At 43.3% G+C, this 12,386-nt stretch overlaps 1 pseudogene; it reads right to left on the bottom strand.

The window, feature by feature from the left end:
• Nucleotides 1-4,233: 4,233 nt before the first annotated feature.
• Nucleotides 4,234-7,861, bottom strand: LOC122817641 (annotated as a pseudogene).
• Nucleotides 7,862-12,386: the final 4,525 nt, after the last annotated feature.

Genomic DNA, 12,386 nt, shown 5'->3' with positions numbered 1-12,386 from the left:
GGCTACCACTTCTTCCCAGGCAGTAGAGCTCTTTTCCCAGGTTACATATCTCCTGAAGGCTGCCAAATCATGCAGTGTCAACCATGTTCTCTGAGCCTCTCAGAGGAGCTACCCTCTGATCCTTCACAGCCTCATGGAAGTCTGCTGTGTCACAAGGCCTCAGACAGTCCCTCATCCAGACCTCCATGATGCCAGTGCTCCCCTTTGCCCTTCACCTAGGGCTTTCAAACTCACACAGGAGATGGTCCCATATCCAGGCATCTCTGCCCATTTTGCTGCATGCCTCCACCTCTCCCCTCAGTGGTGCCAGCTGCCAAAAAATGTGCCTTCCTGGCATGTGGCCCCTTGCCTCTGGTGTGGTGCCATTCTTGGGGCGGAATCCCCATGGTGCCAGGTAAAGAACCTGAAGCCAACCTGATGCCTGCAGCTGGCCCCAGGTGCGAGATGTCACAGCGGCTCTATCTCCAATCCCCTAAGGGCTGGGAGGATAAGATCACAGACCTGGCTTCCCAGGGCAGTCCTTGGCCCATCTGTGCTGATGGGTGACTTCCCTAGCTGGCCCCCGGTGCAAAATGCCCCAGAAGCCCTAACTTCACACCCCTGAAGGCTGGAAGGGCAGGATCTCAGACCTGGCTTCCTGGGGGTGGTCCTCCACCCACATGCACTGATGGGTGACTCTCTTGACTGGCCCTGGGTGTGAGATGCCACTGCAGCTGTATCTTCGTACCCCTGAAGGCTGGGAGGATGGGATCACAGACCTGGCCTCCTGGGGTTGCACTCGGCCCGCCTTCGCTGACGTCTGACTCTCCCAGCCATCCCCAGGTGCGAGAAACCACAGCAGCCCTTTATATGGTCCCCCAGGCACTGGGAGAACAGGATCCCAGATATGGCTTCCTGGGGCGGCCCCATTCATACCTCTCAACCATACCGAATTTCTCAGTTTCTACTGGTTTTGAGGTCCAATTTAATGGGGTGCTACAATTCCTGAGTGGCACCATTTAATTTCCAAATTTCCCAGCTTTTTTATTTTTTAAATTTGGTTTTTGCTGTTTTGAGCTGATGTCATCACGTGCACAATGACATCAGCTCCATGAACATCCTGCCAGCCTGTCGGAATTGAGCTCAATGTGTGTGTGAGCAGTTCCAGTTGCTCCAGCCAAGCCCCGAGGCTGTTAATGACCAAGAATGGAACAAGCTTAGTTTAGAAAGGGAAGCTGCAAGCAGGAATGGAAGGGTTCAGTTATTTGTCAGCAAGCAGGACTGCTGAGGAGGGATTGTATTAAGCTGTTCAGTAATTTATTATTGTATGCTGTGGAACAAGCTTTTCGGGTTTATTGTATCATGCTGCAGCTGTCTGATTATTTATTTTTATATTGTATGTTAAGGAACAAGCTGTTTGGTTTTACTGTATCATGCTGCGGCTGTTTGGTTATTTATTTTTATTGTATCATGCTGCGGAAGAAGCTATTCTGTTATTTATTGTACTTGCAGCACTACTGAGAAGGAGCAAACTATTCAGTTATTTATTGTATTATGCTGCACTGCTGAGAAGGAGTATGTGTGTGTGTGTGTGTGTGTGTGTGTGTGTGTGTGTGTGTGTGTGTGTGTGTGTGTGTGTGTGTGTGTGTGTGTGTGTGTGTGTATACGCATGGGTAAATAGTTGACCACCACTTGTGAAAACTTTCTAGATTTTTGTCTCATATTTTTGTTCTGTTCTGTTCCTCATAAAATCTGTGGTTTTCTGGATTTTTCAAACCAGTGAAGGATTGAATTCACGAAATAATGACAGGCATTTGAATTTCAGATTTCATATTCTTCAGAAAATTCAAATTAACACAAAACCTTTTATTCTAGCAATTTTCTAAGTTTATAAGACCAGTATTTGAAATTTGTCCCTATATTTGGGGCTGTGATCCCCCCATTATTGGCTTTGTCCAGGTTTTTTGTGCTAAGAGGTTGAGAACTATGGTGAGAACTGAATTCACTGAATATGCTTGGGGGGTGCATTCCCCCATAATTGCTTTTGTCCAGGTGTTTTGTGCTAAGAGGTTGAGAGCTATGGTGAGAACTGAATTCACTAAATGATAGCCATTTACATTTTAGTCTTCCTATCTTTCAGGTAACTGCTGATTTGGCATAGTGGTATGTTGCTCTGACTGTAGTGCACAGGGAGCTGGGGCCAAGACTTGGCAGTGAAACACATGTTGGTAACACAGCATTTTATTCTAGCAACTTTCCAAAATTATGCAAGCAAAGTTTAAAACATGTCCCTGTTTTTGGGCTTTTGTCCTCCTCCCAATAAATTTTGGCTTTTTCCAGATTTCTTGTGCTACAAAGTTGAGAGATACAGTTGAGTGTCAAGTGGATTTTACAAGGAGCTGAGAGCTTAAGGGGAACAGAAGTTTAGTGTTGCTTATGTGGAGTTTGTTTGCATTGTTAATAGCATAACAGGTTAAATGCTTGCATTTGATGCAGAAGGCTGTGGGTTCTACTCCCACAGTATGTAAATACATTACTGTACTGCATTGTACTTTTAAAGGGGGTGGATGCTGCAGTCCTGACAATGTCCTCTTTGGTGGCAATAACTAGTGACATAGACTATTTATTCCTCAAGGGCAACAGACACTTTATTTGTAGATGAAACAATTAAATATAAAGTTGTTTGCTAGCAGTAACCTCTTCATTAGTTACAAATCTCTTTGATGTGGAATTATTTAGATGACTCTTACTTTTGCAGAGATTGTGCATTTTGATTGATACTGCTGGACTGTAGAAGTTTGAGTAGACTTTTTATGATGGAAATGTTCTGAATTGGGCAGTTTTATCATTATTGGTGCATGCGTTTTGTTTAATTGTTTACTGGAAAAATGTTCAAAGCAATACATTTAAAATGCCCTCTAACAAATGTACTGTATTATATAAGGAATATCATTTAATACAATCAGGAAGGTGTATCAAAGAACACATGTATGTTTCATATGCAAGGGGCCTATGATTTGAAAACAGCCCAGAGGTAATCTTTATCTGCCATTGGCCAGATGTATTTTCTTTGAATGTGGTGGGTTTCAATGCTGTTTCAATGAATGTGAGTTTCAAGGGCAGAGAAGTTTTAATGCTACATCTATTTTCATTGTGAGACTGCATTGCTTTGCTTAGCAATTGTCTATTAGTGCGTGTGCTGTAAAATGTAAAATAAAACTTTTAAATGAAATCCACATCATCGTAGAAATAAAGCAGTATTCACATTACAGTGTTTATGATAAATGTGGCAAAATAGCCAAGTAATGGGACATTGGAATGGCTGCAGGGGGAAGACCCCATTTGACCATGATTTTGTGAGGGGGGAAGGGTGGTAAACTGAAAGACAGCCTTGGGTGCACAAACTGTAGCTACACCACAAATCAGACAGTAGACCATGAAGAATGACTTTTGGAGGTCCTAGCAAACTAGAATATTCTTTTTGCTAAGATTATAATATTGCCTATCATAAAATACCATACTTTTACCATAAACCAACATACTGCAAGTCACCAAAAACAAAATCCTAAGGTTCATCATCTTCTCCCTTCCCAGTGAACATCATTGCTACACAATTAAAAGAAAATGTTTACCATTTAATACAGGGTCTGGGTGCCTGGAGCCATATTTTGGTTGTTTGTCCTTCAGTTTGTGTTTGAAGCTGATATCCCACAATTCCATCAGAGTGGGTGGGGTTACATAATTATGTATGCAAATGTTATGCTAATCCGCATACAGATTTGTATCTATTTTTCATGGCCTTTGTCCAGATTTTTGATGTTTCCAGGTTGAGAGGTATGGCCCCATCCCCCTGTCTGAAGGGGACACCCAGATCTGGCTTCCTCAGATAGCCCTCTGCCCTCACCCAGGATCCATGCACCCACCACTGGGTTGCCTATCCGGGGATGACCCTTAAGCCTGGGTAAGCGATCCTCAGCCCCCTCCACACCAGCATGGTTTCTGGCCATCTGGAAGGAGGTGCCGGAGGGCCAGAGCAAGGGGCACAACTGGGGACCTTCTCCTGTATGGGAGGCCTTGCCACCAGGACCCACTCAGCCAGCACTCCCTCCCTCACCCAGCAGTACCCTGCACCCTCCGACAGAAAGCAAAGTCCTGTCGACGATCAAGACAGAAAGGGGGGTGACGTGGGGTGGGCCGGCCAAGAATGGGTCTACCCCTCCCCATGAGTGCACAGAGTCCATCCTCCCCCCTGTAACAAAAGCTTGGCTTGAATGCTGACATTCAATACATTGCGTCTTTTTGTTGCTCTGCTATGTGTGAAACTCTGACCCAGAATCAGGTCATCTACGAATGATTTGGCACCCAGTTCTGCTCAAATGTGTGTGCACTGTTGGAGAGAGCTGCTCCCCTTCCATCTGTACTCTGAGCAAGTGACGAGCAGTGCTCCTCACTGACCTTGCGGCCACCTCACTGACCAATCGGAGATCTGTGGTGCTGTAGTATCATTATGTTTAGGCGGGATTCTGACTTAGAGGTGTTCAGTCATAATCCCACAGACAGTAGCTTTCCACCATTGGCTCCTCAGCCAGGCACATATACCAAATGTCTGAACCTGTGGTTCCTCTCGTACTGAGCAGTGTTACTATCACAACAACACATCATCAGTAGGGTAAAACTAACCTGTCTTACAACTGTCTAAACTCCAGTTCATGTTCCCTATTAGTGGGTTAACAATCCAACGCTTGATGAATTCTGTTTCACAATGATAGGAAGAGCCGACATCGAAGGATCAGAAAGTGACATCGCTATGAATGCTTGGCTGCCATAAGCCAGTTTTCCCTATGGTAACTTTTCTGACACCTTCTGCTTAAAACCCAAAAAGCCAGAAGGATCTTGAGGCCTCACTTTCTCGGTCTGTATTCATACTGAAAATCAAGCTCAAGCGAGCTTTTGCCCTTCTGGTCCATGGGACATTTATATCCTCCCTGTGCTCACCTTAGGACACCTGCATTACTCTTTGACAGGTGTACTCAGACAGACTCCCCACCTGACACTGTCCCAGGAACAGGTTGCGCTCGGATGTCCTGGGTGCTTGGAGCCAGAAGCGAGATGCCCGGTGGTGCTCCCCCCTGCCTCACTGGTTAAGTGAAAAAATGATGAGTAGTGGTATTTCGCCAGTGGCCAAGGTCTCCCACTTATTCTACACCTCTCATGCCCCTTCACAGTACCAGACTAGAGTCAAGTTCGACAGGGTCTTCTTTTCCCAGTGATTCTAACATGCCCAGTCCCTTGGTTGGGATTTCGCTAGATACTAGGTAGGGACAGTGGGAATCTCATTCATCCATTCATGTGCATCACTACTTAGATGACGAGGCATTTGGCTACCTTAAGAGAGCCATAGTTACTCACGCCATTTACCCACACTTCATTGAATTTCTTCACTTTGACATTGACACCACTGGGCAGAAATCACATCACGTCAACACCCACCTTGGGCCTTTGCGAAGCTTTGTTTTAATTAAACAGTCAGATTCCCCTGGTCCACACCAATTCTAAGTCAGCTGCTAGCTGCCAGATGATACGGGATGCCAGTCTGGGCCAGCAACCGCCACAACCGGGATGATCCACAGGAAGGGCCCAGAGCACATTCAGAGTTGCAATCACCATCCCCCCAGCTACTGTGGGAGGGGTAGCATAGCGAGGAGGCAATACCCAGGCCACTCGCTTCACACCAAAGCCTGAATGACCCAGCCCTTAGATCCAATCCTTATCCATAAGTTATGGATCTGGCTTGCTGACTTCCCTTACCTACATGCCAGAGGCTGTTCACCTTGGAGACCTGTGCAGATATGGGTACAGCCCGGCGTGAGACTTACATCCTCTTCCCTGAATTTTCAAGGGCTAGTGAGAGCTCACCTGACACTGCTGGAACTGCAACGCTTTCCAGGGTGTGGGCCCATCTCTTGGAGAAAACCCATTCCAGGGCACCCTGCCCTTCATGAAGAAAAGAGAACTCTGCCAGGGGGCCCCGGCTGGCTTCTCTGTGATCATTTGTGTCACCGGACTGGAAGCCGTGAGGTGATCGTCTCCACCGTGCCAGATTCGGGGATCTGAACTCAACTCCCTTTTGGTTGGGTGAGGGTGATGAAGGCATCGTCCATCCCTTCAGAATGGTGCTCACCTATCTCTCAGGACTGACTGACCCATGTTCAACTGGAACCCTTCTCCACTTTGGCCTTCAAAGCTCTCATTTGAATATTTGCAACTACCACCAAGATCTGCACCCACAGCGGCCCCATCCAGGCCCTCACCCTGGGCTTCAGTGCCACCGCATTGGCCCTCCTATTCATCACGGCATAGCCACCTTGGTTCCCAGTACCAGTGATGGCCAGATATGGGCCAGATGCTTCAGCGCCATCCATTTTAAAGGCTAGTTGATTCAGTAGTAGTGTTGTTTCACACTCCTTAGCAGATTCTCACTTCCATGGCCACTGACCTGCTGTCAATATCAACCAACACCTTTTCTGGAGTTTGATGAGCGTCAGCATCGGGCACCTTAACCCGGCATTCTGTTCATCCCACAGTGCCGGTTCTGCTTACCAAAAGTGGCTCACTGGGCACTCGCATTCCATGCCCAGATCCAAGCTAGTGAGTTGGGCTTCTTACCTATTTAAAGTTTGAGAATAGGTTGAGATAATTTCAGCCCCAAGACCTCTAATCATTCACTTTACTAGATAAAACTGCATCCACCGAGTGACAGCTATCCTGAGGGGATACTTCAGAGGGAAACAGCTACTAGATAGCTCAATTAGTCTTTTACTCCTATACCCAGATTAGATACCCGACTTGCACATCAGAACTGATACGAACCTCCACAAGATTTTCCTCTGGCTTCGCCCTGCCCAGGCATAGTTCACCATTTTTCAGGTCCCACCAGATGCGCTCATGCTCCACCTCACCAACTAGTACTAAGACTGCTGAATTCAGCACAGCTAAAATTAACCCTTTGTAACTCAGAGCAAGCTTTTTTGACAAAACCAAAATGGCTAAGTAATTCACAGATGCTATAAGAAGGTACACTTCCTGTAGTATAAGATGGGAGAAATTTACTTCTGCATACCTCTTGTTATAGTAATACTACTGTAACAGAGCTACAATCAGCCCAGATCCATGCAGTAAATACACCAGGAGGCTAGAAAACAGCCAATAAAAACTAGGAGAATTCCAAATCCTAAGTGCTCAAATCCATCTGTGATTTGCTGCAAGTAGCCTATTTTGCACATCGAGCAAATTACAGCTGGATCTAAACAGGTTCCACCCCTGCCCAAGCATATATCCTCAAGGTGGTGATTTAAATGTAACAAAACAGTATTAAACAAGACAGACCAACAATAAAATGGTTAAAGTGCAACCAGCAGTATCAGGCAAGGCACTGTTTCTGTAAGGACCTGGGAATATGGGCAGATGCAGCTTTGAGTTGTTCTAATTATATCAAACAATTGGTTAATGATAGTTATAGAACTATAGGATGCATAAAAAGATTTATAAAGTCTAAGAAATCAGGCATGATGAAGTCATTGTTTGTTAGTTATATAAGACCAAAATTTGAGTATGGAATAATATAAATATAAAAGAAAGGAAGAGTCATATCAGTAACCATCCTATCAAAACCATTCTGACAAACTTCCTAGCCAAAATCTTGCATTGTTCTTGCTCAACACCAGGATAAACTAAATCCCTAAATGAGAACAAGTACCTGTTCAAACCTCAGACCTCCTTACTCTCCCTTCTTCACTTACTTCCTTACTTCTATCAATTTCTCTCCTCTGGCCTTCTCCCTAAATATGCCTTAAGCCTGCTTTTCTCTCATGTCTTATTAAAATTCCTGTTTGTATTACGCTAACTTCCCATTAATTTATATATAAACTGGCTAACATTTCTCTAATTATTAAACAATTGTCATATAACTTGCATCTATTCTTAACAAATGCTTTCATATTATGTCAGTTTTGGTATAATTATTTAAACTGTAGCTGTTTTTGCATTATTTTTTGAAGATTGTAAAATTATATTTCTTCAAATGTTTTGTAATACTTTGGAGCTTTTCTTTCTGGTCAGATATTCCCAATAATCAAATGTCAGTCAATAAATAAATTCTACCTTGGCTATGTGTTGCTCAAAGGCTAGATCACTATCTGCATATGTTCCCAGATCCCTAACTACTGGGTCATCTCTTAGGGGTGTATTATTGATAATGTTATCAACCTGTGTTGGCTTTTTTCCCAGAAGGCCCAATAATGCACTTCTTGGCATTGATCTTTAATCTGTGACTTTAGTACCAGTTATTTGTCTGTGTTAGACCCTCTCTCAGTATGTTAGTTTCATGGTGGGAATCTATGATAGCTCCCAGTTTGCAGTTACCTGCAAAATTGGTGAACCAGAGGCCCTTGACATTAGCCTTGACCTCTGAGAACTAGATGTGAAAAGGAGTGTACTCAGCCCTGAGCCTTAATGTACTTTGATGGGGACAGGTCTCTTGGTGGAAGTGGCCTCACCAATTCTCAGTTCTTGGGTCCTATCTGTGAGCCAACTGCCAATCCAGTGAATTATGTAGGGATCTATGGGTAGTTTAGTGAGCTTGTCAACAATACCTGAGTGTGGTATCATATCAAAAGCCTTAGCCAGATCTAGGTAGGCAGTTTGCACCATTTTCCCCATTTCCATTGCCTTGGAGACCCTCTCAAAGATGTTTAACAGGTTATATAGACATGACCTTCCTGTAGCCAAACCAGATTGGGATGAGTCCAGTGTCTTTGTTGATCATTCCCATGACAATTTGTCTCATGGCTTTGCATATTAGATTTGTCAGACTAATGGCTCTGTAGTTTCCTGGTCGGCTGATAGTCCACCCTTGGGAAGAGGGATAATTGTTGCAGTTCTCCATTCACCTTGTACAGAGCCTATTTTGAGGCTGTAGTTGAAAAGTGACTGAAGTGTTCCTAATAGCTCATGTTTCAAGTTAAACAGGTAGAGTCTTACAAACAATGAAAAATAAAAGGCAGCTGTTGCAAGACAAAAGCGACGCTTGGTAGGTGGTAAATCCTTTATAAGCAGAAAACTCCAAATCCAGAAAAATACAGACAATATTCATCCAGGACAAAACAGTGCAAGCAAACACAGCAGTATTAATAAATAATAATTAATGCTGTGTTTGCTTGCACTGTTTTATCTTGGATGAATATTTTCTGCATTTTTCTGGATATGGAGTTTTCTGCTTATAAAGGATTTACCACCTACCAAGTGTCGCTTTTGTCTTGCAACAGCTGCCTTTTATTTTTCATGTTTCAAGTTGTTTAGAAGGCAACATGGGACATTGTCCGAGCCCATTGAGGCTGTATTTTTGGCCTTAGCAAGTACTACCATTAACTGCTCCCTGCTAATAGTTGGGGGGGATATGCTAGTAGGGTTTCACAGGGGGTGGTAGGGGGAAAGTGGGAGATAAAGTCAGAGATGAGTTAGTCAGGCAGCAGATTCATTCTGCTTGGTATAAATGGTACCATATATCACCAGTTCAGCACACTGCTGTGTGTTATGGTTTTGAACATAGCTGTAGAAGGCCTGTCTTTACCTGAGAGGCTATCTTGACCATGTAATTGCCTTTGTTACATTTAATTAGTTCTCTTAGTTTCCTGTTTAGTTACTGAGCTCTTGTAATTATGAGAGCTTTTCTTTCTGATTTTGGCCATGACTTTTTTCCTTTTATTATATATCCAGTTAAGGTTAGGATTCCACCAGTATGGTTTGTTTTGAACTTACAGTAGGTAGTAGCTACAGCAGCGTCTATGTAGCCACTTACATGGGTGTACAGATTTTCTGTGAACAATTCCACATAGGTTGCTGTGAACTTGGAGTTTGGAGGGGCATTGAATTTTGATAAACTGTTGCTTAATAGGATATAGTTAGCTTTAGAATTCTTAACTGTTACAGGTTTTGCTGTGTTTTTCATGTCCATTTTTATTTTGAAGGAGAGGGCTTTGTGATCCAACTTCAACAGTGAGGACATGAAATGGGGGGCAGCTTTATGGCCGGACCTTACCATGGAGGACATGACATTGGGCAGGGTGCAGCACTCTCCCATGTTGGTGACTACTAGGTCCAGTCTGTTTGAACCTCTGGTTAGAATGTGCACTATCAGATCAAAGTCAAAGTAAACTTTATTGTCATTTAGCCCCACACATGAGTGCAGGCTAAGCAACATTCTGTTGCTTCGAGCTCAATGTGCAGACAAAAACATATTAAAATATAATGATATAAATATAAAAATAACTACAGACTCTATATATGACATTAACATTGACATGACACTAGGGCACAATTACAATTTTTTGTATGTCTATCTATAGCAGCGCTTAGTATTGCACTTTAGATATTGCATTTAGAGGCTTAAGCAAAGGTAATCTAGAGACCATTTTTGTCCATTGCATGGAATGTAGCTTGTATTTAAAGTTGTTGCACAAAAAGTAATAATTATTCAGTGAGTTATTGCACAAGTGAGAGAACCTAGTAGTGAGTTATTGCACTATAAGAAAAATATATTTCCTTCCGCCTGTGTGGCCACTGACTAGGTGACCTGTTGGCTTGCCTTGCTACTTGAGTTTAATATTCTGATGGCCTGGGGAAATAAGCTGTTTCTGAATCTAGCTGTTTTGCAATGTATGCTTCTGTAGTGCTTGTCTGAAGACAAGTAGGAGAATAGTCCCTGAGCTGACTGGTGTAGGGTATTTGTGTTAATAAAGTCCAGGAAATGCTGTGCTTGAAAATTTGAGGCAGTGTATATTTCCCAGTCTTTAGACAGGCAGTTGAAAACTCCCATGAATAGTGTGTCTGGATGGATGGCAAGTGCTTCCAGCAGGTTTAGGTATGAGTTATAGGATTTTTGGGGTATAGATGGTGGCCTATAGCTTGCTTTTGTCTATGGTGATTTGCACTTGGATGAACTCCAGCGCATCATCCTGTTTAACCAACTATGAGGCATACTTGTTGCTAATGTAGATGAAGACACCATGACCTTTAGTGCCAGTCTGTGTGGTTTACCATCTAAATGTGCAGAAGGCACTGAAGCCATGCACTGCTGGGCTACTTTCTGGGGGTTTAAACCATGTCGTGGTAAGGGCACAGATGTCTGTATTCTCCAGAGTGAGGAGATCTTGTAGGGTGTGGAGTTTCTTGTTAAGGCTCCTACCACTGAGCAGTAAGACCTTTTGATTCCTTTGGGTTTTATTGCTAAGCTGGTAGTTTTGTCAATTTGGCATTGTCAAAGAAGGTTCTAAGTGAATAAAGTTTTAGCCAATATCCAGAAGCCCAGGGGAGACAGGTGAAGATCATTCTTGGCAAAGCAACGTGATCTGTTAACCATGTCCTACCATGCTGACAAATATTGAATTCCCCTACAGTGACATCAGAAATTAACCCAATATTAAAGTCAATCATTTTTTGTGCATTCTGTGGCATCATCCTTCGTGAAAGTAGACTGCTGCTCAATGCAAGACACATACCTGGCTGAGTCACATTTGGTGAGATCCATACTGTTTCTCATCATATAGTCCAGTGAGGTATGTCTCAGTTCATTTACAACAAAATGGATAAAGATAGAATTATGCCCATAGCTATAGTTAATTCTCTTGACTGTGTGTGCAAAGATGGATCTTGGCTCCAGATAAGCAACTAACCACTATATTTTCATTGTCCAGTCTGCTGAGTGGGGCATCTGTGTGTAGTACAATGCAGCACCCTATGACAAGTGTCCTTGGTAAAGTGTAGTACAATGCAGCACCCTATGACAAGTGTCTTTGGTAAAGTGTTTGCTTCTCTTATGGGCTTCATTCTTTGAGGGTCCATTGGATATAGGTGTATGTGTGGTGTTTGGTGTTGCTTTTGGTATGTGATTTAGTGATTGCTGAGGACAGGTGCTGCCTTTGTAGCCATAGGACATCTTTGAGGTTTGGGAAGATTGATTTTTAGGGGTGGGAGGTTGGCATAATGGTTAGGGTGTTTACCTTACAAACACAAGGTGCATGGTTTGATTCTCACATGGGGTAAATGGCTAGGTTTAAAATGGCCCACAAGGGCAGTTAGCCTAGTACTAATCTATGAATCTATTTAGTGACTCAGCATAATATGGTCTTTGTGTGTGGTGTCAGGATATGTTGTTACCTTTAATGTGGCTACATATCCTGACACCTAAGAGGCAACTAACCATTACCCTGCCTTTGCTCATCTGGTTGAGTAGAGCATCTGTGTGTCTAACTATAAAGTCACCTGTAAGTAGGACATTGCAGGATGAATATAATTGGTCTTACTGCCTTAAGGGCTTCAGCATATTAGTTATGTGACCCCTATTAGTGTCT

The sequence above is a fragment of the Protopterus annectens genome, chromosome 1.part1 (assembly GCF_019279795.1).
Source record: "Protopterus annectens isolate FY-2018-M chromosome 1.part1, PAN1.0, whole genome shotgun sequence".
Lineage (NCBI taxonomy): Eukaryota > Metazoa > Chordata > Ceratodontiformes > Protopteridae > Protopterus > Protopterus annectens.
This window is presented reverse-complemented; position numbering and strand designations above follow the sequence as displayed.